Below are 27,891 nucleotides of genomic sequence, written 5' to 3'. Positions count from 1 at the left end.
TATCGTTCTTGAGACTCTAGCCAGAGCAATTAGACAAACCAAAGAAATTAAAGGGATACGAATTGGAAAAGAGGAACTCAAACTATCCCTGTTCGCTGATGACATGATTATATATTTAGAGGAACCTGGAAATTCCACCAGAAAACTCTTAGAACTCATAAGTGAATTCAGTAAAGTAGCAGGTTACAAGATCAATGCTCATAAATCCAATGCATTTTTATACATAAGTGATGAATCTTCAAGAAAGAGAAATTAGGAAAACTACTCCATTCATCATAGCATCGAAAAAAATGAAATACTTGTGAATCAATCTCACAAAAGAGGTGAAAGACCTCTACAATGAGAACTACAGAACACGAAAGAAAGAAATTAAAGAAAACCTTAGAAGATGGAAAGATCTCCCATGTTCTTGGATAGGCAGAATTAATATTGTCAAAATGGCCATACTACCAAAAATGCTATACAGATTCAATGCAATTCCAATTAAAATCCCAATGATGTACCTTACAGAAATAGAGCAAGCAATTATGAAATTCATCTGGAAGAATAAGAAACCCAGAATAGCTAAAGCAATTCTCAGTAGAAAGAGTGAAGCAGGGGGTATCGCAATACCAGATCTTCAACTCTATTACAAAGCGATAGTAAAAAAAATGGCATGCATGTTATTGGTACCAAAATAGACAGGTAGATCAATGGTACAGAGTACAGGACATGGACACAAACCCAAATAAATACAGTTTTCTCATACTAGACAAAGGTGCCAAAAATGGAGAAAAGATAGCCTCTTCAACAAATGGTGCTGGGAAAACTGGAAATCCATATGCAACAGAATGAAACTAAATCCCTATCTCTCACCCTGCACAAAACTCAACTCAAAATGGATCAAGGACCTCGGAATCAGACCACAGACCCTGCATCTTATAGAAGAAAAAGTAGGTCCAAACCTACAACTTGTTGGCTTAGGATCAGACTTCCTTAACAGGACTCCCATAGCACAAGAAATAAAAGCTAGAATCAACCACTGGGATAGATTCAAACTAAAAAGCTTTCTCTCAGCAAAGGAAACTATCAGCAATGTGAAGAGAGAGCCTACAGAGTGGGAGAATATCTTTGCCACTCATACTTCAGATAGAGCGCTAATTTCCAGAATCTATAAAGAACTCAAAAAAACTCTACACCAAGAATACAAATAATCCAATCAACAAATGGGCTAAGGAAATGAACAGACACTTTACAGAAGAAGATGTACAAGCAATCAACAGATATATGAAAAAATGTTCAACATCTCTAGTAACAAGAGAAATGCAAATCAAAACTACCCTAAGATTTCATCTCACCCCAATTAGAATGGTGATTATCAAGAACACAAGCAACATTAGGTGTTGGCGAGGATGTGGGGAAAAAGGTACACTCATACATTGCTGGTGGGGTTGCAAATTAGTGCAGCCACTCTGGAAAGCAGTATGGAGATTCCTCAGAAAGCTTGGAATGCAACCACCATTTGACCCAGCTATCCCACTCCTTGGCCTATACCCAAAGGACTTAAAATCAGCATCCTACAGAGATACAGCCACTTCAGTGTTCATTGCTGCTAAATTCACCATAGCCAGATTGTGGAACCAACCTAGATGCCCTTCAGTTGATGAATGGATAAAGAAACTGTGGCATATATATACAATGGAATATTACTCAGCCATGAAGAATGATAAAATTATGGCATTTGCAGGCAAATGGATGAAATTGGAGGATATTATGCTAAGTGAGATAAGCCAATCTCAAAAAACTAAAGGATGAATGATCTCACTGATAAGCGGATGAGGACATATAAGGGGGGGTAGGAGGGGTTAGCGTTAGGGTTAGGGTTAGGTTTAGGGTTAGGGATAAGGAGGGTGGTAAGAATGGAGGAAGGACTGTATAGAGGGAAAAGAAGGGTGGGAGGGGTGAGAGGGGTGGGGGGGAAGGGAAAAAAATAACAATGAATCACACAAGATTGCCCTCTGTAAATTTATGATTTTTAATAAAAATAAATAAATAATAAAAAGAATTTAGCAAGGCCTAGAAGAACACCTCTTCCTTAAAGGAAAATGTGAAAGTATCTGATTTTGTTCCTAACCTTTAAATATTTAGTCTAATTTCTCATTCACTTGTCTAAGGGTTGTCTTTCTGTCAGGTAAGTGGAGTTTCTCATGAAGATCACATTTTTAATTTTGGGTACTGAAATGCTTTCTTCAAAATAAAAATTCTACCTATCCAAAAAAAAAAATTTATACTTAAATTTCCCATAATTTCATCTTCATTTACTGAATGCTAAATGTTCTAGGGAGGATGAAATATTTTGAACATGAACCAAAGAGGCAACTTTCTTGAAGTATTTCAAACCAAATATATGCAAACTTACCAATCTTGATCTAGCTACAAGGCATTTTGAATTCACATTTTTTATCTTGACTTCCACCTGCAAATACTTAGGAGAATTATGAAATTTAAAATGGACAAATCCACAGAGACAACAGAGAACAGGGAATCAACCCAAGAAAGGAGAAAAAACACACAAGAAAAAAAGAAAAGAGAGAGAGAGAGAAAAGTAGAAAAGAGAGAATGGAATGGAAAGAAATACCTAAGATAATAGTGAACAGAAATCCAAAATGACAGTTGTTTAAAATTCCTGGAAAGCAACTCATCCAAATTGGATCAAGAGATGGAAAGAAAGGATATCCCCCTGGGGAGAAATGAATATCAGATGTGCTAACCTATTAGGCAGAGGTTTTTCAATTTCTAAGTATGAATTAGTGATTGGATAAAAGAAAACAACTGAAACAAACAACACTGAAGGATACTAATCCAGGAAATAAAAGAAATATAAGCAAAGTGTAAGCTATAAAATATTAGCTGTCCATAATTATGCCAAAACAGATCATTGATTGAACTAAAAACAGTAATATTAACCTTTTTAGGGAATGTGAGACATGGAGAAGCATCTTATCTGAATGTGTGTGAAAAAGGAGTTTGAGGAAGAAAATTAAATCATTAACTTCCTTAATGGAAAAGTAATTGATCATTAAAACCAAAAACAACATTTAAGGAAATGGGAGTAAATTGTTATCTACAAACATGAAGATAAATAACAAAAGAAACAGCTTAAAGGATTGATAGCAGTTGTTTCAGGAAAGGAAAAAAAATCAAAATCAAGGGAAAAAAAAAACCAAAGGGATTGGGCACCACCCTTTTATAAGTTGAATGATATTATTTGAGATATAGTCATTGATTAAAATAAATTTTAAAATGTTTTAAGATGAAAGCTAAGTGGATTAAGCAATATGCAAAGAAATTGGTGGTCATGTGAATACAGGTTACTGATACAGTGTATTATTTTAATGAGTGTAATTTTTTAATTATGCATAATAGTGGGATTCATTGTGACATTTTCATACATGCACATGACATAATTTGATCAATTTTGTCCTAGGATTTAAATTTTTAAACTAAACATGAATTCCTGGGATAAACTCAATTGGTGATGACATCTTATTTTTATATATCTCTGAATTCAGTTTTCTAATACTTTGTTAAGGATTTTTGCATCTATGTTCATGAGAAATATTGAAGTTTTATTTCCTCTCTTTTTCTCTCTCTTTTAATGTCTTCATCAGAGTAATGCTGGTCTCCAAAAATGAGCAGGGACTTGTTTTCTCCCCTTTTATTTTCTGGAGAAGTTTGTGTGGAATTGGTATTTCTTTCTTAAATCAAATGTTTGATAGAAGTCATCAACCAGGGAAACTCTGTGGGCCTGAGTTATCTTTGTGGAAAGATCTTTCACTGTGACTTCTATGAGTTTTAGTAGACGTCTATGTCTCTTCTTGAGTAAACGTTGGTAGTCTGTGACTTCAAAGGAATTTGCGTAGTTCAGCTAATTTTTTCATTTATTAGAACAAAATTTTTCATAATACTCTTTTTTAAACAAGTAACTATAGATAATATAATGATATCCCTTATTTCGCATCTAATATTTTTATGTTATCTCTTCTCTCCCTCCCCCATCATTCTGGCCACAGATTTATCAGTTTTATTGATTTTTGCAAAGAAGTTATTTGCATTCCCTTAATTTTTCTTTTCTTTCTTTTCCTTTTTTCCTACTTTCTGTTTTATTGGTTCCTTCTCTTGTTTTTTGTTTGTTTTTTGTTTTTGTTTTTTGGTTTTGTTTTGTTTTGTTTCCTTATGCTTACTTTGGGCTTAATTTGCTTTTCTGTTTTAGTTTCTTAAGATTGAATCCTGAATTAAGATCTTTCTCCTTTTCTAATATATGTTTGATGTTTGGCCCATGAACACAAATCTTGATATATTTCTATTTCATTGAATTTAAAATATTTTGTAATTTTTTATAATATCTTCTTTGATTCATGTTTTATTTAAAATACATTGTTATTTTTCAAATATTTAGAGATTTTAGAGATTTTTCCATGCATCTTGCTGTTACTGATTTCTCTCTTAATTTTTTTTTGGCCAGAAAACATAATTTGTATTATATTATTTCAATCAAATTCATCTCCATGAATTTGATTTGTGTCATGGCCTCAAATGTTATCTATCTGAGAAGAGTCTGTATTCTACAGGCATTACATGGAGCTTTCTATAAATATCAAATAGGTCAGATTTGTTTTTGTTTTTTTTTTTTTTTCAAGGGGATAAAAGCCAAGGCCTTGCTCATGCTAGGTAAGCCTTCTATCACTGAGGTACAGCTACAGTTCTAGTGGTCAGGTTAAATTTTTATGTTGTTTAAATCATTTATGTCCTTACTTATTTTCTGTCTATCTGTTCTATTAATTGCTAAGAGAGCAGGGTTGTGGATTTACACATTTCTCTGTTCAGTTCTTTCAGTGTTTTGCTTCAAGTATTTATAAGATCTACTCTTAGGTACATATACATTTAGTGTTGTTAAGTCTTCACAAATTGACCCCATTATTGTTATGTAATGTCCTTCTTTATCCCCTTATAATATCTACTCTCTCTGAAATTAATATCACTATCCCAGATTTTTTTTTAAGTATTTGCAGAGTACTTGTTTTCTGTTCTTTTGGGGATGGTGGGGGAAGACAGGGATACCAGAAATTGAACCCATGGGCACTCTACCAGAGTTATAACACCACCCCTTTTTTATTTTTTATTTCGAGACATGGTCTTGCTGGTCTTGCTAAATTGCAGTCTGGCCTTGAACTTGCAATCCTCCTGCCTCAGCCTCCTTATTTGCTGGGATAATAGGTGTGCACCATCATGCCCAGTTGTTTTCTGTTCTTTTACTTTTAATGGGCATATGTCATTATATTTAACCCCAAACAATTCTCTGAAAAAGGTATTATTATCACCCAATTTACATGTGAAAAAAACTGAGAGCATTCATCCCTGTCTGTCCAGCTTCTCCACTCAGCCTGTTTCCAAAGCTTTAGTTTTCTATTGCTACTTCCCATTATGTCCAGATTTTAATATCTTCAGTGTCAATTTTATTATTTACCATCCAATGTAAATAAAGTACCAAAAATATGTGTATTTTCCCCTATCACCACCATGGTACCTAGGAAGGCTTTAACATTTAAATAAGGAAAATTTAAATATTGATGGAAACAAATTTCACTGAATTTCACTGAATTAAATTTCACTGAATGGGTTCTGGAGCAAAAGAAAGGAAAAAGTTTCCTTACCACTTGTCTATAGACATCTATCTCGAACCCCAGTTTCCTTTTTGTTATCTGTCAACTAATTTCTTCTTAAGTATTTCATTATTTTTAGCAAGCTTCAGACCAAGCTCTGTACTGGAAGGTTAGTCCATTCTTTAAAATAGTTAAGTCTTAACTTTTTTTTAGGTAGTAAGCCAAACATCTCGACCAATAGCACCAGCTAGATCTCAGCTATTAGTTTCTATCATAGCACAGAGTGAGGCTGTGAGTAGCGCTCTCTGGAACACGCATACTGCTCCCGGAGCTCAACAGAACCTCCTCATCCTATAGCAGCTCCTTGGAGCCTGGGCCTGTTCTGTCACCCACATTGTGTCTACTCCTCAGACACTGGAAACATGACATCAGCCCTAGCACTGGCCAAAGAACAGTGGTTGGGAGATGTTCTATGGAATCCCCTTGGTTACATGCAGAGAAGGAAAAAACTACTTTCCCACTAAATGAGGCCCCCAGCTCATTATTGATGGCATCTCTGAATGAGTTAAAGAGTTCTGTGGGATTGACCTTGAGCTAGAGTTTCCATTCGAAGAGTTTAAAATTTTTGAAACTCTACCCAGATAATAATGCTTCTCCACCTAAATATGGAGAAACTAACCCATTATTTTCAATATAAGTGTTCCTTCAGAGTCAAAATGTCTGACTACTGAGAAGGGCAGCTCACACACTTTGACCCGCCCCTCACGATCACCTGCTCCAGTCAGACCACTGATACTGTAAATACCTGAAAGGTGATGGCTTAGACCACACTTCATCAGATACTGGGTTGACTGATTTTCTTCCAGACTAAGTTAATTTGTCATCTTATAGATGTGTTTATACTTTCTAAAAATACAGGCTGGCAATTAAATAGAACAGGCATTTTTCTTTCTAGAGTTCTGACTTTTATTTAAATCCTGATCAGATTTTATTAGTACTTTCACATACTGACCATATACCAGGGATTACTTGAGGAAACTTTAATTATTATCATAGTAGTATAATTTCAAGCTAATATTCTTAAAATGTTTCTCTAGAAAACTATTGTTTTATTTTATGAAGTGATTACATAAATTAGCATTGAAAACAAATGTCTATGCCTAGAATTTGATAGGTTTTTTTCCACTTCAGTATCTACAACTGTAAGTGCTATTTTAGTTTTATAAACCTTCCTTCAGAACAAAAAAGGTGGATAGTATTTCTCCATAGTATCTTCCCACCGGCCCCCGGTTCTAGGGGTTGAACGCAGGGATGCTTTGCCACTGAGCATATCCCACAGCTGTTTTTATTTTTCTGTTTTGAGACAGGGTCTTACTAACTTGCTTACAGCCTCACTCAATTACTGAGGCTAGTCTCTAACCTGTGATCCTCATACCCCAACCTCCTGAATCACTGGGATTATAAGCATGCACCATCTCACCCGGCAATTCCATAGTTGTCTTAAGAGGAGCACTGAGTTGGGCTTAGAAACCAGCTAAGGTTGTAAGACTTTCTGAAAACCATTCAAACAGTCTTAGTTTCAGTTTCTGTCACCTGTGATAATAAAAGATTAGGCTAGGTTCTCACAGGGAACCAGTCTCTAAGAGTCTGGAGAGCCTTCAGAGAGAGAATGTACTTTGGCAACAGCTAACCAGGTATATGTTTTTGTGAAGTGTTAATGATTGATAGGTTGTGACACTGAAATCAGTAAAACATGAGTCAAATATTTACACATACTCCCATGCGGTGAATTTTCCATTATGGGAAGGTATTGGGCAATGGAAAATTTCTCAAATACTTTTACTGGAAGAGACTAATTAGGCTCCGTTTTTTGTTGTTATTATGTAAAGCTCATACTAAAGCATTAATGATATGTGAAACCTTCTGTTTATTCATAGACTAAAATACCATATCAAGAATTATTTAGCAAGTTGCTCTCAACTGAGATGCTTATGATTTGTCTAAGAATAGGCTGCTTTCCTTTACATAAGAAGATTTTACCTAAAAGCCCAAGTCTATTGTCATTAGTATTGTTAACAATTATAACTCAAAATGTCCACAATGTTGCCATTAATTATAGCACTGTTCCTTGAAGTTGGCCTAAAATGGAAATCAGAAATCAGGGCTTATGTCCTCAACCCAGCCACTGACTGATAAAACAGTAAAATGTCAAACCATTTCCGTTCTCTTCAAAAGACAGAAAAAAAATACCTTTCAATTGACTACCTCAATTCCCCCTGAGAAATTGAGGAAACCTGTTAATAGTGCTACAGGTGTTGGTATGAAAAACTTTGGAAGACATCCCAGCTGCCTGAATGGTTATTGTACAGCATTATAAGTTGATAATCACACTACTGAATTTTAAATTTTAAATTCTTTCAGGATGACTTCCATGTGTATATCATTCATCTTTTAAAAGAAGACCTTCCCTTTACTTATACTTAAAATAACCTTTTGGAAGTTTTAGTGATACCTAATAATACTGAAATTTAGGAAATTGATGTCCAAGTACATATTTCCCCCCATTCACACTCTCCCTTGTGCAACAGACTTTTAACCTACCTTCTTCTGGGCCTAGGTCAGAATCCTCATCTTTCAAATCTGCCTTTAGATGGAAGTTTTCCAGCCCCTAATTTTTACTTTATCCCTCTACTGGCAATCTTCATTTATTAGTTAGCTATATTATCTTCCTTGAGTGTGTTGCCCAAAAACACATCATGGTTTTCCGATTAAAGGAAACCTTGGCCATATGTGGTGGCATAGGCCCATAATCCCAGCAATATGGAAGCTGAGGCAGGAGGATGGCAAGTTCTAGGCCAGCCTGGGCAACTTAGCAAGACCCTATTTCAAAATAAAATAAAAAAGGGATGTGAATGTAACTCAGTGGTAGAGAATCCTAGGTTTAATCCCCAGTACCAAAAAAAAATTTAAAGAAGAAAGAAAACTATGCTTGTTTCCACCTTGCTAATAACTTTCCTAATAATATCCAATTTTTTGATTGCCTTGTATTAAAACAACACATTGAGAAATTAGATGGAAATCTTTACTCTTGAATTCAAATTGAGATCTCAGAACCTTTTACCTTGAAATCATACTTCCTACCATTTGATACTGGATACTGACCAATACAATTTTCCACACTAAGTATTACTTATTATTTATCACATCCTTGTTCACTTCTATTATTAGGAGGAATTTTCTTAGTTTCCCACTTCTACTATTACTTAAATGGAAACCATCTCCCCAGAACCCACCAGCCCAAGGGGGAAAAAAATCACAATGGCAGTCAGAATTTTTTTCTGTTCTGTCCCAGCATGTCTCAAGGAAAACTGAGCCTACCAAAAATTAGGAATATGTTCTTCTGAATATTGCTGACAGTTCCTTTATGTTTTAACTCACTCAGATGATGACTCCTGTTGCCCTTGACAACCAAAGTGGTAGCCAAGATGATAGCATCTATTAAGGAAGTCTCTCCTGCCCCACATCAAAACATATACACTGCTTCCAGCCATCCAAGTCTACACTGAATGCTAGTGTGAGAATGTCCAGGGTGTCCCAGAGAGTTTCTATCTTCTGGAGCTGCTGACACCACTGTCCTGACATCTTGGACCCTAGATATCTTGAATCTTTTGGTTTCACTTGTTCTCCATGTACTCCTTCATCCTGAGGTTTACTATTGACTCTGTGGAACCTGAACTAAAGGAAATTCCTCCTCTAAACTGTGACTGACCATCCTCAAACTAAGCCTGTGAACATCAACCGTGTGAATTTTCTCTTCTCACATTATGCTATCACATGTCAAGTTCCTGTTTCCAGAATATGTTCCTCATATACATGATCTAATTTAATCTTTTAACCACTCTCAGAATAGGGGGTGCTGCCATTTTACAGATGAAAACACAGAGGTATCAAGAAATTGAATTAATTACCCCATATCACACAGTTGACAAGCAACAGACCCAGAATATGGTCTCTACATTATTTATAATAGCCAAGTCAGGCTCTGGGGCCCACACCTATAATCCCAGCAACTTGGGAGGCTAAAGCAGGAGTATCACAAGTTTGAGGCCAGTCTGGGCAATTCAGCAAGACCTTGTCTCAAAATAAAAAATAAAAAAAACTGTTGAGGTGTAGCTCAGTGGTAGAGCACCTCTGAGTTCAATCCCCCATCCTTAAAAAAAAAAAAAAAAAAAAAAATAGCCAAACCAAAATACAGAATCAACATAGGTGTCCATCAATGGATGAATGCATAAAGAAAATATGGCATACATATATACACACATGCACACACACATACAGTGAATTGTTATTCAGAAAAGAAATGAAATTTCATCATTTCTAGCAATATGGATTGAACTGGAGGATTATGTTAAATGTGTTAAGTGCAATAAGCCAGACACAGAAAAGCAAGTACCACTCCTATGAAAGTTAAATATTAATCTCACAGAAGAAAGTAGAACAATGATCATATTTAATTATTGCATTAAATATGTGCTTTTTAAAATTCTTGTGTCCAAAAGGATTCTTGAAAAGTAAATAAATAAGTAAAGCATAAACAGCTAAAAAATTTTTAACCTATTGTCCAGACCCCAAATTCTGAAATATGACTCTCTGCTTCCTAGTAATTTGTCCTCAAAAAATGCTATAGCCATCCTTAACATTCTATTATGCTACTTCACTGTCAGGAATCTAGACAATCTTGGTCCTATTCTGCTTGTCTACAGGCATGCCCAAACTTGTTCAAATCTTAGAGTAAACACAGTTTTATCTTCAACTCCAGTTCTTTTGTGTAAAAGTGTTAGAAAACAGTCAAGGGAGGTTGAGCTACAGAAGCAAAAAAATCTATGCACACAATATTAAAAAAAAAAATGTATATAGTTTCTGCAAATACTAGTGCCAATCCCGAACTTTCATTTTTCCTCCTCCATAGAATTGGCTTATAAGATTAGGATTTTCCTTCTCTTTCCTCTGAAGCCTTTCAAGTCTCCCCCATCCTCCCCACATCCTCATATCCTTTCAAAAAACCGTAAATAAGCCTTCTGTGCAACAACACATTGTTTTAGAGTATCTGCAGATCTTTCTTGCCCAGTGGGTTGCAAGGTACTTAAAAGCTGTGTAGCTGAGGTGGTGCACACCTGAATCCCAGCAACTCAGGAGGTTGAGGTAGGAGTATCACAAGTTTGGGGTCAGCCTCAGCAATTTAGCAAGAACCTGCCTCAGAATGAAAAGGACTGTGGATGTAGCTCAGTGATAAAGGCACTCTGGGTTAAATTCCCAGAGAGAGAGAAGAAAAGAAAACAAGGATTGTATATTACACTGTGTCAGAAAGTAAGAACTCTTGGAAAAACTCATCAAGGCACAAGGACCTGTGCGGTTCTTTGTCTCATTAATTCGAAGAATGAGATTCACAGACACAAAGGGTGAGATCAAAGTAAGGGGATTTATTAAAGTAGCAGAAAGAAAGCCAAGCTTCTGGATCAGGAGTGTTCCCAAAAAGGGTTGCCAATGGGTGTTTATCGTCTAGGGGTTCATATGATAATGTTAGAGGGGAGTTAGGTGGTCTTGAAGACCTTAGGCTAGAGCTTTTAAAGAAGTAGATTTTTGAGTCCAGTCACACTGGGGCACCTGGTGTTCACACGCCCCTGTCTAATCAGGATGTTGATCACGTGAAGCTTCACCTCAGGGCCTGACTCAGGGTTCTAGCACACAACTTCAGGCGCCAGTAGAGTCACTGGTCACGAGCTGTCTACTCCGTTTGTGATCTCCTGGGGCAGGGGCCTTAACCATCTGCCTAACACATGTCTATCTCTTGCTCTCATCATGACTAATACTCACCTTACTGGCCCTTGATTTTGATTTTTGTTTTCAAAATCTTGCTACTAAGCAGCTTATTTTCTGTTGTCTCTAACAAGAGTATCCATAAGCCTAAATCTATAATGTACTTGCTCTAAGTTCAAATTTTGGTATCTTAACTTTTTGTTTCTGTTTTGCTGCAGTGTATCCAAGATCATGGTGGATAAGATCATCCAGAATGGAATGCAGAGATCTGTATTTCTTACTTCAGTAAGTATAGATTTATTTTCTGGTGTATCTTAGGAGAAAACATGACCAGCTAACCAAGCCATTGATTTCATGGATATTTTTTCACAAAGAAGAATTATAAAAGGAGCAATTGAATATATGTGTTTGGAAAACACTGTTATAATAATTCCTTGTTTCAAAAGCCAGTCACCAGAGTTTGAATCAGAGATCCACACTAATATTTGCATAATGTGGGCGAATTTCTTAATCTCTGCCAGTTTCCCCATCTTCCAATAACTGTGGTTCCTACCTTGTGGAGTTGTGAGGAGTAAGTGAATTGATACATGTTAAGGATCTAAAACAATGCCTGACACATATTAAGAATTATATGAGTGCCCAGAGCAGTAGTGCACATCTGTAATCCCAATGACTCAGGAGGACTGCAAGTTCCAGGCCAGCCTGGGCAATTTAGTGAGAACCTGTCTCAAAATTTAAAAAAAAAAAAAATTTTTTTTTAAAGGGCTGAAGATGTAGCTGAGAAGCAAAATACCCCTGGGTTCAATCCCTACTACAAAAAAGAAAGAAAAAAATATGTAGGTATTTGGGAATTATTATTATTATTATATAAAAGAATGTTTCATCTTTATGACAGATACAAGTCATGCCACAGGATCATGTTACCTCACCTTGTTCCAACTCTCACCATATGCATTGCTATGTAAATCTACAGGAGTTAATACTCTTATTTGAGAAGCACGTTGTGATTGATTCTTATAAAATGCATGATTTTTGACAATTCCTCTCTACTACTCACATATTGCTAAAAGTAATACTTTGTTTTCCCTTAAGAGCTTCTGCCTTCCATGTGACCACTGACTCTGTAAGATCTCAGGCGTTTTTATGATGCATAATATTATTTGTGAAACCACATTGCCAGAGAAAAGAAGGCCATGCTCGTATATCCCAGCCAAAGTAGGCTTTGATGTTGAGAGCCTTTAATTGTACCAATAACACCATGTAGGTAATGACAAAGGGTTGAAACCCAAACTTTATAGGCTGCTTTATAGTTTAACAAAGTGCTTTCATTATATTGTCTCATTTAATACTCAAAAAACAAAACTAAAAAATAGGTATATCTATTTTGCAGATGAAGAAACTTTATTTCAGAAATGTAAGTAACTGACCAAAAAACATTGAGCCAAAAATAAACAGTACCAAATTCCTGACAAAAACATACGCTTACTTTTTTTTCTTTTTTTTTTTTTTTTCCTGGTAGTGGATTGAACCAAGGGTTCCTTACCACTGAGTTATATCCCCAGCCCTTTTTTTTTTTTAAATAAAAATCAATGAGATATCATTTATTAAGCAAACACATGTACACTCACATTTTTCTCTTTGCATCTTGTTTATAATTCTGAAGGTAACATGTGCAAAATTAAAGCATATAGAAATAGAAAATTAAAATACAAAATCTTCACGTTTCCACAGGTAGCCATGGCTCTCTTTTAATGATGTCCAATTCCTTTTTGACATGACACTTTATTACCAGAGCTTTAAGAGAAATTAGTCTCATTCTACATGTACATTCCCCTTCATTCTTTAAATAAGAATGTTAGTTCCTTGAGGACAGGATTCAGTGTGTGACTCACTCACTGCCATAGTCCTAATAGGACCAGCTTGTGGCAGGAGCTCAATGAATACTGGTGGCATTAGTGCACATGTATTAGTTGAACGCCTGCAGTGTACCACACTCTGTCCTTAGTGGATTCAGCAGCAGAAAACTGGGTAAATTCTGCTTCCCTGGAACTCAAAGGACAGGCAGAATGACCCCTTCTTCCCATGTGTACAAAGTTAGAGGCACATGCTCTAGACTTCATCCTCTTTTCCCACCTTTGCATGCCCTATATCCCTGCCCCTCCAGAAATATCACCTGCATCTACTCCAACTACACCCCCAGCAGGGTTGATCCCATCCCTGTATTCCTGCACCCTCTGGTACTTATCTCCATGGAAGTACTTCTCACCGTAAATGTCCTCATTTATTTGCTTCTTTCTCTTCTTCCACTAAAAGATAAATTTCTTGAGACAAAGAGTACAACTTTTTAAATGTTTCTGCTCTTTGCATTTCTATCCCAAAACCTAGGTCATCAGAGATGATGACTCAGTGGACAAAAACTAAACAGTGATTGGGATCACTGCACCAAAAGGGATTTAATTAGAATGTGTGGCTTGTGGGAATTTGAGGAATGGGGCTAGGGAGATTCTCTGGGTCCCTCTTACATCCTGGGAAGGCAGCTGCTTTGTTGGCTATGCCTCTTCCCCAGGCCTTTTAACAATTTTCTTGCAACAGGGTCTCACTAAATTTTTCAGGCTGGCCTCAAACTCTTTATCTTCACCATTAGAGATTAATAATGTTTTGGAAGTGCTTCAAAATAAACCAGTTAGGGAAAGGAATATAGAAAGAACAAATTGACCAGAAGTTGATAATGGTTAAAGTTAGATGATGTTTATTCAGGAATTGTAATTATATTATCTACTTCCATGATTTTTAAAATTTCCCATTATTTAAAAAATATATTTAAGTTTAAAAAAAAAAAAAAAAAAAGATGTTCTTGAAACCAAAATGTGAGAGTATGAATTCCGACTGTGTTTTTTATCTTCTGTGTGTCACTGGGCAGGTCTGCGGTCACTTTCATTAGATACAAAATGGTATTGATAATAATAGCTCCTTCATTAGGAAGCTGTAAGAATTAGATGAGCTATTGATGTAACTATTGCATTTATCTATAACATCAAATATTATGAGAATTCACCGTCATTTGCTTTCATCACAATAGTCTAGAATGCCACTCAAACAAGATATTAATACATGTATTTATTTCTTCAATAATAAATACTTAAATGACATGCAAGACATACTATAAGTACTGGTGTTTTGGAGGCAAACAAAATAAGCAAAGTATGCAGCCTCACTCAGCTAAAATTCTAATAGGGAAAGAAAAAGAAATGTGTATATGTATATAATGTGTTAAATGTTGACGGAGAAAAATAGAGCAAGATAAATGTAATAAAGAGTAAACAGAAGGAAACAGCAATTTTATACAGGATGATCAGAGAAGTGGCAGGTGTTGTACACTGTGATCACCAAAAATTAAATAATGTAAACTTTAAATTTTTATGTTGGTCAACTTTCTACCACTGTGAAAAAATATCTGAGATAATCAATATATAAGGATTTGTTTAGGTTTGTTTTGGCTCACATTTTCAGAGGTTTGAGTCTGTAGTTGCTTGATCCTGTCACTTTTGGCCTGTGGTAAGGCAGAACATCATGGCAGGGAGCACATATGTGGTGGAGTAGACCTGCTCACCTAATGGCAGGGAAGCAGTAAGAGAAAGAAAGGGAGAGAAAAAGAAGGGGGAGGGGCTGGGGCTCCAATATCCCTTCAAAGGAATGCCCCCAATGACCTAACTTCCTTCTATCAGCCCCACCTCTGAAGTCTCTGCAACCTCCTAATAGCATCATGGGCTTAGGACCAGGCTTTTAACACATGGGCACTTGGAGGACGTTTCAGATCAAAATTTGCAATTTTATAAAAACGAAGGTAATAATTATTTAAGACCTCCTAATTGTATTACTACATCTTACTATTACCCATGCTTTCAAGGTTATTCAAGTCTATTATGTCTTCATGGTGAATATACCATATAATGGTAGGCTATTACTGCACATATATTCCCAGTCCCACCTTCTGTGACATTTTAGCAGCTTGAGATGGGCCATGGTAGGAGTATTTACACTAGGAAATTCATTGAAAACAACAAACCAAGATTTACTATATTGTTAATTAATAGTCACTCTAAACTTAAGAAAATAATAAATAAAATATCAGCAATGCAAATAAATTTAAGATTATGTTATCATGTATATTTAAGTATAATACTTTTTTTAACCCAGAGAACTGGCTGTTAAACATGTACCAGCACACCACAAAATAAACCTTTCTAATAAAGTTATCTTGATTAATTAAATAATAAAGAGACTTGGAGATAAGAGTGAGCCTTGCAGTTATCCTGAAGAAGAGATATTATATTCCAGACAGAAGAAGCAGCAAGCACAAGGCACTGTGTCTGAGAATATACTTATGGTCAGAGAGGTAGACAGAGTTAGGTCTTATTGTGCGTTGTGGACCATTATATGAGCCTTATTGTTCATTAATGTGAGCAAACAGAAACCCCTACAAGGTTACAAGTAAAGAAGTAACCTGTTCAGACTTACATTTTAATGGGATGGTGTAGCTGCTGTGGGAAACAGAAACAAAAGAGTCACTTAGTAGACAATAATCCAAGGGAAGAGTGAGGATGGCTTCCACTACTAGGGTAAGGAAGGTGTTAAAATGGTCAGCTCTTAGATAAATGTTATGTTTTTGGCAGGAGGTGTCCGCCAAAACCTCATGTGAGAGACAATGCAAGAAAATTTAGACGTAAAATGATTGGGCTATGAGAACTTTAACCTAACCAGTGCATTAATCCACTTTAATGGATTACTTGGAGGCAACGGCAATTGCAAGCAAACGACTGGAGGAGGTGGTCACTAGGTGCATGTCTTTGGGGTATGTATTTTATCCCTGGTAGCCACACTTAGCCTCTCACTGCTTCCTGATTGTCATGTCCTGAGAGATTTTCCTCTTCTACCATCATGTTTTACCTCGCCTTGGGTCCAAAGCAATGGAATCAGCTGTCTGTGAACTGAAACTTCTGAAATTGTAAGCTCCAAAATAAACTTTTCCTAAAATTTTCAGGGGCACATAACCACTGAGCCATATCCCGAGCCCTTTTTTGTATTTTATTTAAAGACAGGGCCTCACTAAGTTGCTCAGGCTGGCTTTGAACTCAAGGTCCTCCTGCCTCAGTCTCCCAAGTCGCTGGGAATATAGGTATGCACCACCACACCCACTTTAAAACAATATATTTTGATGGAAGAGTCAATAGGACTTGCTGACAGATTGGAAATAGAAGAGAGAGGAAAGTTAAGGGAGACTCCGAGGTGTTGAGCCTAAGCAACTGGAAGTTTGGAGCTGCTTTTTACTGAGTTGGAGAAGACCAAGATGGCATTTACCAAGACTAGAAATAACAGGAAAGAGAGGGAAGAATTTGGAGTTTGGTTTGACTTCAGACAAGTTAAATGTGAGATGTCTATTAAACATTGAAATGAATATATTGGATAGACAATAGGAAGTGAGCTGACATGGGGAAAAGTCAAGGTTTGAGTTTTGAGCCCTGGAGCACTCCAACATTAAAGAGTCTAAGAAATGAAAGGGACCAGCACAGGAGACAGGGAAGGTGCACTTGTAAAATAAGAGGAGAATCTTTATAAAAGATGGAGACGGTTGGCAAGTCACCGGAGAAGTCCGCTTTATTACAAGATGAGGCTTACATATATACTCTTGGGGCTTCCGGGTTAAGGGAGAAAGTGACGTGTGGGTTTCTGATTGGTCCGGCTTGCCGCTGGCGGGAAAATAGGTGGCGGGAAGCCGAGACTTATGGGAAGAAGAAGCCGCTCAGGGGCCATCTTTGGTGTGGATCGGACTGCATATGGAACCTTACACTTTAACTCTAAGGAATCCATTTAAGTTGCTATTTATTTTTGTGTACTTTCTATCCCACAAAGGCTTTGAGGCAGTAAACAATAATAAACTAATAAAATTAAAGTAGAAAAAAACCTGTGTCACAGAAGAAAGACCAAAACTACAGGAATTAAAGGAATCAATATAGTTATTGCAAACTTCACTTTGGGTTCTGAGTTTCCTAGACTTCACAGCAAAAGGGAAAAAGTTTATTAGTTTGCTAGGGCTGCCATAACAAAATATCACAGACTGTGTGGTTTAAATAACAGAAACTTATTTTCTCACAGTTTTGGAGGTTGGAAATCCAAGATCCAGGTGTCCCAGGTTTGGTTTCTCCTGAGGCCTCTCCCTGTGTCCTCACATGACCTTTTCTCTGTGCACACATCCCTGATTCCTCTTCTTACTATTATGACATTAGTCCTATTGAATTAGGGCCCCATCTTTATGACCTCATTTAAATTTAATTGCCTCTTTTTTAAATTTTATAGTGCTGAGGATGCAATGCACAGTCTTGCACATGCTAGGGAAGTGCTCTACCATGAACTACATCCTCAGTGCACTTACTTACCTTTCTAGAGGTACTATCAAATATATTCACATAGGAGGTTAGAGATTCAAAACCTGAATTGGAGAGAGAGAGAGAAAGGGAGGACAGGGGAAAGGGGAAAGGGATGAGAGGAGAGGAGAGGAGAGGAGAGGAGAGGAGAGGAGAGGAGAGGAGAGGAGAGGAAGGACCAAGTACATATTGTAATCGTTAATTTGAATTGTCAGCTTGATTGGATTAAGAGATGCCAATGATTAAGAGGCCTCTGGGTGTGTCCATGAGGGTGTGTCTAGGAATGATTGGAATGTGGGATAGGAACTAAAGTGGAGCCCCTCCCTAAGCATGGACAGCACCACCCAATAGGATGGAATAAAAGCTGGAAGAACAAGGAAGCAGATGCAGATGCAAGCTCGGCTCTTCTTGAACGGGTTCTTGATTGCAGCTTCAATTATCTGATGATATCAGACTCTCGATTCTTCACTCTCCAAAGCGGACTCTGCCAGTGATCCTCCAGGGAGTTTCCAGAAGCCTTGGTCTCGGACTAGGGTAGCACTGTTGATCTTTCTTGTTCTGGGGCTTCTGCGTCTTGGACTGCGCAGCTGCTGGTTCTTCCAGCACTCCAATTGCAGACGGCCATTGTGGACTATCCAGCTTCTTGCTGTGTAAGTCAACCTAATAAATGCCCTTTTTATAATCATACTTCCTGTTGATTCTATTCCCTAGAGAACTCTGACTAATACACATATCTTTATTATAACCTGAAAAAATAAATGTATAAAATTCCAGAGATGTGCAATTTATCATGGTATGCATGGGCATATTTATCTTTACCTATCTCCTTGTTCTGATAAGCAATCAAACTTAAAAATTAAAAAGGGCTTCCTTGTTTATTGGACAGGTGGCAGGCAGGGGTGCTCACATTGAGGTCCTGCTAAGTGACCAGAAGAACAACAGAGAAGTTTCCTAAGGGTTGTTGTAAAGGATCTCATTGACGATAAGGACAATTAGTTGAGTATCACTAAATCAACAAAATAGAACAAAAAAAATTACATTTATTTTACCTGCTGTAGACTGAATTGGGTTCCTCTGATTCATTTTTTGAAGGCCTAACTCCCATGGTGATGGCATTTGGAGATGGGGCATTTGAGGAGGTAATTAGGGTTAGATAAGTACATGAGAGTTGGAGGCCCTCGTGAAGAGATTAACACCCTTATAAGAAGAGGAAGAGAGCATGTTTCCTCTCCATCACATAAGCACAGAGAAAGCAAATGACTGGCTATAAGTCAGTAACAGTGCTATTAATTCCAATTTACTTATAATCATATAAAAAGACAACACTTGTACATCATAACCTTCTGGATTCGGGTGCAAATACATTCTATAAAACCCAGATCCTCAGTGGTCAGCCCTGAAGCTAGACATTGCCACAATGAACTCTGTTTGACTCACACATTTGTTTGTAAGTTGACTTGGTTACCAATATTTAGAAATCAAAAGATTATTATCCAAAATTCATTTTGAGCCATATAAAATCATAAGATATGACAAAACTTGACCCATATTCTGAGTTTCTTACAAAACATGCAGCTGGACCTGAGTGACATCCTCAGTGTTTGCTGCCTGAATTTTCCAACTCAACTCAGTACCCACCACTTTGTTTTCTCTCTAACACACAAACCAAGTGTGGATTGTTGTCTATCATTAAATTTTTACCTGCTGATTTTCTTAGAATACAGAAACATTTCTTTGCATTCATGCCTGTATCAAAGGTGAATAAGTGAAAGATGGATTTCCCCACAGCTTCTGTGGAAAATGAGACAAGAGCACTTCTTGTTGAAGTAAAAAATATTCCTACAAGTCATGTCTCTGTTATAGGCATTCACCTTAAGACACCATTATGAAACATAACCCACTGTAAGAACTATGACCTTTGTAAGGAAAAAAAATGTCATTAAATAAAACTCAAACGTTAACAAAAAGAATTGAGGTATCAAAAGGGGTTTGTTTGGGAATGCAGTCATACTGCTATGAAACATATTTACAAAGCTGGTTGTCTTGTCTACCTCACCATAAAGGCCCCCCCAGCCCAACCTCCTACCCCCATTCCCATTCTTCACTGGCTTTGGAGTTTGCAACTTCTGCTTCAAACAAATACAATTACAAAAAAATGTATAATAAACTAAAATACAGCATACTACATACTGAAGTAAAAAATTGTTTTTGCATCTTTTTAAATAAAAATTTTCAAGAAGTTGCAAGTCGATTAAAGAAAAAATTGCAAAGAACAAGAAATTACATGCAATTGCCTTCCCCAGGTTTCCAATATACCTGCATCCAAAAATACCATACTAGCCTGGTATTTTTCTGGTTAATAGCTATAAATCACACAAAAGTGATGTGTATACTTTTAGATGCTTGATAAAGTTCAGCGACCTAACAGCAAAAGTAGGAGGGATTTAAACAACCAGCTATTTCAAACAAGTTGGTGGTAAACTTTGTCTCTCAACCTAGACCAGTACAAAGCTATTTGAAATAAGGGCTGAAATGGGCTTCAAAATTGATTTAGAGTATTCCAGACAGGTACCCTTCATGGCTTGATATGCTAGGAACACATTTCTAACATTTGGTCTAATGGTAGGTAAGTAAACACCCCAAGACCTAAGAAATGAAGAAAAGTGAGGAGGAGGAGGAGAAAAAGAGAGAAAGGAGGAGGAGGAGGGGAAGAGGAAGAAAGAGAAGGGAGGAGGAGGAGAGAAGGAGGTAGGGGACTCAGAGCAACAACAGGGCAAAAGTCAGAAGATGTTTTAAGCAGATGAGAATTTAGTCACATGGAAGTGTTAATGCCAGCAGGTCGTGCTCAGAACAGTCTGCCCTGGAACCAACTCAAAGCAGAGGCTGCTGAATTTCTGGCAAGTCCAGGGAGTGTTGTAATCCAAGGCTGCCCTTCCCAAGAAGAGCGAAGGACAGGGAGTTAGTAGCAAAGTTCAAGCAGGTAAAATACTGGTTCCTTCTGTCTAACGTCATTCAGATTAAGTGCAGAGTAGAGATAAAGGATATATTATGTAATTTTCTTTTCTTTTTTTTTTTTTTACTGTTTGATGTAATGAAGACATAAAAAGAGGCTTAAGGAGATTCTTCACTAAGCAACAAAATCATTAAAAGTTCACCTTGATGTCATAATACTACCCAATAATTACATGGCTTGTTTATTGCAACTTTTTAAACAGGGCTGTATCCTTGCAAATTCAGCAACCTCGTCATACAAAGCCTGATGTGACAGAAGTTGTTGGTACTGTCTGACAAAACCAGGACTAACTCTGGAAGCGTAACACACTACCCTCAAATTTAGCAGCTTAAAACAACCATTTTATTTTGCTTACATATGAGGTATTGGTATAGCAGTTGGGCAACTGTCTTAATACTCCTTCATGCAGTTTCAGTCAGATATTAGCTGAACTGCAATTATTTGAAGTCTCAGCTGGGCTGGATGTCAAAGATCCCTGGCAGTTGGTGCTGACTTCCAGCTGGAAGCACAGGTGTGGCTTTAACCCAAGCTCCTGCGCACTATCTCCCCATGTGTCTGCTTGTTCTCCCTGCCTAGCCACTGGAGGCCAAGGGCAGTGTCTCAAAAAGGAGACTCTGAGGAGCACAGGGAGCAAACAGTCCAAGAAGCCAGGAGAAATTGCACAGTTTGTTCTGCCTCGCCTTGAAAATCACTCAGTATTACTGGCACTGAACTTTATGGGTCAAGGAAATCCCTAAGACCAACCCAGATTCAATGGAAGGGAAATTGAACTCCATCTGTCTATACAAGGAGGGTCAAATAATTTGTTACCATATTTAATCCCTCATAAACACCTTTCCATCATTATTCTGTAAATCTATAATTGCATTTTCTACCTTTATTGCATTACTCTCTCTCAACAAAATTTGGAAATACATATCCCTTACTCAGAAGCTATGGCTTTTACTGGAAATCCTTCCCAGTAATCAAGCCTAGAGGTAGGGAAAATAAGTTTTCTTTACTTATTTGTTTCTCACATTCATCCTACCGTTTTGCAGTCTCAAAACTATTGGAAGAGCATTTGTCATCCATAGTTTGTGATAAGAATGCTGGTTTTGAGCTAAAATTTAATATATAGAATTTCAGTTAATCTTCCTTAAAGAAATAACACACAATGTTTCTTTAGCTTGGAAATCAGTAAAGATAGGCTGCAGACTTCTCTTTGTTACATGCTGTTCTAGTACACTTGTTTTTATGTTGTCTCATCCTAGTTAATCTCAAATTACTGCTTATAATAAAAACTCATAATCAAGTTCTTCTTTTGTTCTCATATAAAAAGATGTTTCTGATCTCTTATTCTTTACCAAGAATAAAAAGATGTTCGTGCTTTTTTCAAAATGATAAAATTGGTGCAAGCTCTTCCTTGATGGTTAATAAAGCATTTAAAATGCACACCCAGAACCAGGTACCTTATTGAAAGGAATTAGGGTTCAGCATGAAAATGAAGGGTTTCTTTGAAATACACCTGTGGGCCCTTCTCCTCATCTGCGAAACCTTAAAAAATATTTTTTCATGATTTAAGACCTGGTTTTGTTTTTAAATTCCTTTTTGTCTGCAGAGGAGTGCTTGGCAGAATCATTCACTGGCTGTTTTTTCTTCAGTTTTATCAACAAAATTTTCCTTCCTCTGTCATACTATCATATTCCTCCTCCTGCCTCTTCTCCCCCTCCTGCCCTCCCTCCTCCTCTTCTCCTACTTGCTCTTATTCCTTCTCCTGTATTTCATACTCCTTTTCCCTCTTTAGGATTTTGGATCACTGAACTGTTTTTGCAGCAAAGGTGAAAATAACAGAGGGAAAACTAAACATGAAGCTTTATGCATCTTTCTGTAAGGATTTATGGAATCAAATACATAGCTATTAACTAAACCCACCTAAATTAGAAGAGTCCCAGCTTAGCAGACAGTTGTTTAAATAAAAAGACTAGAACAGAGGGGGGATTTTAAAAGGTTAGTAAATTATTAAGCTAAAAAAGATTTAAAATGTATAATAGATTATAGCAAATCCACAGTAACAGAAAGATTAGTGGTTGCCAAAGACTGGGGGAGGCACACTGGGAGAGTGCTAATGGATACATGGTTTCTTTTTGGAGTGGTGGAATTAAGGTCCAACTTTTCATGCATTCTTGTCCCTAGTTAATTCATAGGTCCTAAGGCTAATTCTAAAAAAAAAAAAATCCTAAATTTCCATTATCAGTCCTAAATAGGTTGTGTCACACTATCCTAGTGGGGTTGTGAGAGGTAAGTAGGAAAGAATTGTTCTGAGGAACAAAGAGACAAAAATAATCCCAAACTGAGTGCTGCTTTGCCACCCCCATGTATGGCTCATTCTGAGCACACAGATGATCATCAGTTCATTCTACTCTGAATATTCAAGAATTTAAACTTATTCCCTCAAAGAGAACTGCAAAAATCAAATGCAATCTTGGGGGAACAGTTAAGATGCTTATTGGTTCATGAACTAGAAAGTCCTAAGGTAAAATGTGCTTCAGGTCCAGTTTGATGCAAGAGTTCAATGATTTTATCAAAGCCTTATTTTTTCCCTCTTTTGGTTTTACCTTCTGTGGTGTGAGCTTACTCCATGCCACGACCTCTAGACAACACAACAGTTGCAATGATTCTACTCTTACAGTCACATTATACAACCATATAGACAAAAAAGCAAATGTCTTCTAGTCACACTCTCAAATAGTTCCAGAATTACCTTTTCCAGAAATCCATAGCAAATGCCCATGTGCCTCAATGGCCTGACAGGACACAAGAGTTTATTTCTGCCAATCCTTACGGCTAGAGAAGTGCTAACCTTGTGCTTGGATTAGTCACCCAGGCCTCAACCAATCACTGCATCAAGGGGTCCAGGCTTAGTAGGATTGATTTAGGTCAAATATGATCCATTCTGGGCGATCAACAGCTTTCAAAGCACATAAGCAGGGATTTTTGCACAGATAAATATTTAAATGCTTCTAGACAGAGAAAAGGAGCTAGTAGCCTCTGGCAAGACCACATTCACTATCATTGACCAATTCTTTCCTGCCTCAACAGAAATAAAAGCATACTTCAGTGTCCACAGGGGAGCGGTTTCAGGGCACCCACCTCTTATAGATACCAAATCCATGCATGCTCAAGTTTATTATATAAAATGATGCAATACTTGCATATAACCTACACATATCCTCCTGTGTGCTTTAAATCCTCTCTAGATTATTCATATTATCTAATACAATGTAAACGTTCTGCAAATAGTTGTTATACTCTAGTGTTTAGGGAAAAGGAAAATAGTCTATCTGTGTGCAGTACAGACGGAATTTTTTCTCCAAATAGTTTTGATCCTTGAAAGGTTGCATGGATGAATGCAAAACCCATGAATACAGGTCAACTATCTGGAAAAGTAGATAAAGGGAAGTAGGAGGTATGATAATGATTTCTTTTTCTTTTTTTAAGTAATAGAATATCAGAGCTAAGTGGAATCCTGAAGGACACCCAGTCTGAAATCATCTGGTTGGTTTACTCATGTTTGCAAAGTCTAAATCATCTATTTCCTATTAATTAATTCACTCTTTGGCAATTTTTTGTTGAGCACCTGCTGTATGCCAGATACCTCTCCAGTAATTGAAGGTATAGGAAAGACAAACAAAGCAACTCTATGTCCTCATGAATTTCACATTTTGGTTGGGGCCTTTTCCCTAACATCATTACTCATACTCTCTCCTTAAAACAACCCCAGACAACACAGAAATGAGAATTTTTATTATCCCCTATTTCTTGTCATCTATGAAATCTTCATCTACTACCATCTTAAATCTTGATGATAGTAATTTAGATATTATTAGATATAGTAATTCAAATAGAACCCTTAGAAAGTGAATCTTTAGTCTCATTTCCTTTAAAGTATCCTATTTATACATGAAATATTAGTAAATGCTTGGATACAATAGTTATTCAAAGATTCTCTCATCTAAAGTTACTGCTTTTTGTTTTGTTTTGATTTGGTATTGGGAATTGAACAAAGGGGCACTTAACAACTGAGCTACGTCCCCATCCCTTTTTTGAATTTTGAGACAGAGTCTCACTAAGTTGCTTAGGGCTTTGCTAAGTTGCTGAGATGGGCCTTGAACTTGTGACCTTCCTGCCTTAGCCTTCTGAGTCACTGGATTACAGGGATGCACCACTCCTCCTGGCTAAAGTTACTGTTTTGAACCAGACACTTGAATACAGACACAAACTGGAGTAATAGTAATAATGGTTTGAAAATTAGAACCCACAATATATGAGCTTTCTAGTCATATTAATATTAATAATTCTCACATATATACCTTTTTTTCTATATTCTGAAAAATTAAAGGAAAATGAATTTGGAATTAGTTGCTTTGGAAAGAAAACTGGAGGCTATATCCATCTTCTTGAACTCAAGGCATTGCTTATTTTTGTTATTAACTTCTGCAATCATGATGAAGATCCTCTAGGGGGATCCAAGATGGCAGACTAGAGGGAGGCTGCATTCTTTGTTGCTCTGTAACTTGGGTTTTAAGCAGAGGATATCTGTTTCTCGGGAGGCAGTTTTGCTGCTTATGGATCCCCTGCTGTTTACCCCACTTGTCCACTGCGATCACCTGCAGTCTACCAGAACATTGACTACTTTTTGAGAGCAGATTGCTCACTGACTAGTGCCTATCATCTGTCATTTGCCTGCCTCTTGCCTGCCTATCACCTGCCTTTCACCTACCTATCACCCACTGCCTGAGGTCCACCTGCCAATCATCTGCCAGTAGCCAGCAGACTGTTGCCTGGAAGTGCACTGTCACAGTACCTGCAGGTTTGGTTACACGTGGCTGCTGCCATTTTGAGACAACAGCCAGGGCCTGCAGGACTCCTGGCCGAACTGACCACACTCTGCCGCCAGGACCCCTCACCTTCTACAATCACTTTATAATTCACAGCATTGTTGGAGTCCCATGCATCTGTTACTGTCCTAGACTGGGCAAAGTTGTTTCCTTCCCCTCTGGAAAGCTTGAATGTGAAACTGAAGATGTGTGAGAAGACTGCCGTTAAGCAGGAGTAGGAGGAAAGGAAGTTTAGAGTGTGTAGGAAGAAAGAGATGAGAGTCCAGCTTAAACATGGGTCCCACTCATCCCTCATTGGAGAAGCACCCTGATAATTCATCATTGGGAAAAACCACAGGCTTCAGAGTCCTAGAAATCTCAAATACGCTTATTTGATTTCCATTTTAATTCAAAATCAAAAGTACTTCCATTTCAGTCTCTCTTTTTCCAGCTACCTCTTACCTATGAAGTTTTTAATTTCCCCACAAGGAAGATCCTACCAAAAACCTGGCAAGCTATGTACTATCTATTAGCTGGCTCCTCTGGGTTGCCCACAGAAAGCCAAGCAGCCTTCTTTCCCTTCTGAGACAACAGCCATCATGTCATAATCATACAGGTGTTGGCTTGATGATCTTGCACTTACTGTGTCCTGTTGAAGGAAATGTTCTTCCTTTGAGTTATCTACATGGCTCCCTCCTTCCTGAGCAAGCCAACTCAGAAATTGACTTTAGTGCGCTAAATGTTTATGAGAGGGTGTTCTTGAAATTAACACCTGTGGAAGAGAGAGAAAGGATGTAAGTTCACCAGGGGTAGCCCAGTGAAATGCAAAGAGTCAGTCCGGTAGGTCCAGTGTTGTGTTTAGACAACTCCCCTTTGGTCAGTCATTGAATATGGGCTACCTGCAGGGTCAACATGTCTGTGAAAGGCTCTCCACAGCTTCAACAATTCCTGAAGGCTGACAGTTGAGACTGTCTGTGACAGCTGTCTAAGATCTGCTGCAGAAAATCTCTCCATGAAAGGGGATCCAGATAGCACATCACTGCATCTACACATCTCTCACTTCATAAAGATATCTCTCAGAGAGGCCTTTCTGACCACTTTTTACAAAATCAACATCCCCTTCCTAGCCCCCAAAGAGAATTCTAGTGTTCTTTCCCCTTACCCTATTTTATTTCCACTTAACATCTTATATATTTATTTACTCAGTGTATATCTCCAATCCCCAACATACCTATACACAGACTAAATGTAAACATTTAGTCTTAGATATTATCCAAAATGACTTATTGACTAGATTAAAACCAGAATTCTGATATAAGTTGATATTGTCTATGGTATGATCCACCAAAGATGCCCTGTAGCACCAATAGAAAGAACACAAACAAGGCTGTTGTGTGATATGTATGTAGGACTTCCCTGAAAGCCCCTCAAGGAAAATACAATGTATGTATTTTCTAGGGCTGCTGCAAGAAGGTACCAGATTGGGTGGTTTAAATAACAAATTAATGTTCTCGAAGTTCTGGAGGAATGATGTTTTCTGATCTAAAATTCATTCACTCTTTATCCTTTCAATGCATTTTCTTTGGTCACTAACCAATACAACCCCCAGTGTTCTTGATACTAAGGCTAGTTTTGAAACAGGGTGTCACTAAGCTGCTGAGGCTTGCCTCCAATATGTGACCCTCCTTTCTCAGCCTCCCAAGTACTGAGATTACAGGTGTGCATCATGGCACCCAGCTCAACTTTAAGCATTCTACAGTTCCAAACATTTCATCTGCTTTCCAACCAGAGAGAAGAGATGAAGGAAAATTTTCTCATTATTTTCTGTGTTGGTCTGCTAGGGCTATTATAACAAAGTATCACACATAGACTTGGTGACTTTAAAATAACAGATACTTATTTTTTACAGTTCTGAAGACTATAACTCTAAGATCAAGGAGTCAACAGGTTTGGTTTCTCTTGAGGTCTCTCCCTGGCTGTCTTCTCCCTAGGTCTTCATTTCGTCTTCCCTCTGTGCATCTTGGCCCAAGTTCCCTCTTCTTGGGTGGGCTGTGTAGTTCAATGGTAGAATATTTGCCTGGCATGCATGAGTCCCTGGGTTTGATTCCCAATACTGAAAAGGAAAAAAATTCCTCTTCTTA

General features: G+C 37.5%; 1 long non-coding RNA gene across 1 annotated transcript in view; it reads right to left on the bottom strand.

The window, feature by feature from the left end:
• Nucleotides 1–27,621, bottom strand: part of LOC306665334 — a 46,450-nt gene extending 18,829 nt beyond the window's left edge. Inside the window, exon 1 of the long non-coding RNA XR_013764984.1 lies at nt 26,394–27,621. This is a non-coding gene — a long non-coding RNA (uncharacterized lncRNA). The remainder of the gene's footprint in view (nt 1–26,393) is intronic.
• Nucleotides 27,622–27,891: the final 270 nt, after the last annotated feature.

The sequence above is a fragment of the Sciurus vulgaris genome, assembly GCF_902686455.1.
Source record: "Sciurus vulgaris genome assembly, chromosome: 7".
In the NCBI taxonomy this organism is placed as follows: Eukaryota; Metazoa; Chordata; class Mammalia; order Rodentia; family Sciuridae; genus Sciurus; species Sciurus vulgaris.
Note: the sequence above shows the minus strand (reverse complement) of the source record. Positions and strands in the feature narration are given on the sequence as shown.